We start from the raw sequence: 2,130 nt of genomic DNA, 5'->3' as shown, positions 1-2,130 counted from the left end.
TTGGTAAGCAAGCTACTTACCGCACAGCCACTCCTGCGCCTATGTCTTTTCTTGTCTTTTTTTTTTTCTTGTTATGGATAGAATGTTTTGCTTGAGGAGGTCAAAACATGTCTACTTTTCACCAGTTTGCTTTAACCTGATAGCATTTATATCAGCCATATCTGGCTCTAAATCCTAGCAACTGTCTTTGAAGACTCATATTGTTGTTGAATGCTCAAAATGAGGAGTAGAAAGACAGCTGACAACTGATGAAGGGTCTTTTCTGTGTGTTTACTTGTCTGGTTTTCCATTTTTTCTTGTTCACGTATTTCACTCACTTTTCCCTCGTTTGTTTACATATTTCATGTTATTTGCACTGCTGGTGATGTCCTGTGCCCATATATGCATGTGTATATATATATATATATTATATTATTTTTTTATTATTTAATTGAACATAAGACATCCATTTCCAAGTCTGTTTATCTTCACCTTTTTGATGTGACTCTCTACTCTATGCTATTTTCTTCCTCCATCCTTCTCTAATTCCCTTTTTCTCCCTTTCCTCCTTCATTGTTTTTTTTGTGTCTTTCTCTCTCTCTCTCCTTTTTCCTTTTCTCTCTCATTGCTCACACATGACCACCGTCCATCTTTCTTTTTCTGCATGGATGTTTAAAGGAACAGACATGTTTTCTCTTCTCTAAAAAATGTTTCTCCCACCATTCACTATTTTCCTCTCATTCTAGTCTAACAACCCTCCATGTTTGTTTTTGTTTGGTTTCCTTGTATGTCTCCACTATCATTTCTTTGTTCCCAACATCCCCCCCCCCCACCAACCAAACATAAATCCTAAATTTTATTTTAGAATTTATGGGAGCAACTGTTTTTGAAGTCTCATATTGTCATTGAATGCTCGGAATGAGGAGTAGATTGACAGCTGACAACTGATGAAGGGTCTTTTCTCTGTGTTTACTTGTCCTATTTTCCATTTTTCTCATTGTTCACGTATTTCACTTGTTTTTCCCTCGTTTGTTTACATATTTCCTGTTATTTGTACTACTGGTGACATCCTGTACCCATATATGCATGTATATATATAATATATTTTTTATTATATATAAATATATATATATACACATACATATATATTTATACACACACACACATATATATATATACACACATACATACATACATATTCACACACACACACACATAAAATGTGTACGTGTGTTTGTATATATGTTCAAATGTAAATATGTATGTGTGTGTGTATATATATATATTTACAAGAGTGAGGGTTGGCAACAAGAAAAACATTCAACCATGGAAAATCTGCCTCAATGAATTGTATCTGATCCAGGCAAGCATAGTAAAGTGGACGTTAAAGTCATATATATATATATATATATAATTCTACCCAGATGATGGAGGCTTGATTTATTCAATGTTTATTTGCTTCCATTACTGACTGCATATTATGGTCAACTACATCTACCATTATGATGTATTTCTGAGCCCCCAGAAACAGCTGTTGGGCTTATAACACCTTACCTCTTCTCCTTTAATTTTCTCTGTGTCAATTGAATCTATTAATATAAATATCTGTGTACTTATACTTGAATATTCATCATCTGAATGTCTTTGGTCTTTGCTTCCTTTCTGTTTGCATGTACACACACACACACACACACACATTTTGTACATCAAACTCAAGCAGTTATATTTAATCTGTTTATCTGCATAATTGCTTCCATATCTGCTCACCTTGGTTCCTCTTATAACCACTCTTTACTTCATGAAATTGGTCCCTCGTAAAGACATCAGCGTCTAAGTTTGAATCATTTGAGCAAGAACCTCTGGATCTCACCTGTTGACTATATATATATACCATCATCATCATCATCGTCGTTTAACGTCTGCTTTCCATGCTAGCATGGGTTGGATGATTTGACTGAGGACTGGTGAAACCAGATGGCTACACCAGGCTCCAATCTGATTTGGCAGAGTTTCTACAGCTGGATGCCCTTCCTAACGCCAACCACTCAGAGAGTGTAGTGGGTGCTTTTACGTGCCACCCACACGAAGGCCAGTCAGGCGGTACTGGCAACGGCCATGCTCAAAATGGTGTATTCTATGTGCCACCCGCAC

Source organism: Octopus bimaculoides, chromosome 4, assembly GCF_001194135.2.
Source record: "Octopus bimaculoides isolate UCB-OBI-ISO-001 chromosome 4, ASM119413v2, whole genome shotgun sequence".
NCBI lineage: Eukaryota > Metazoa > Mollusca > Cephalopoda > Octopoda > Octopodidae > Octopus > Octopus bimaculoides.
This window is presented reverse-complemented; position numbering follows the sequence as displayed.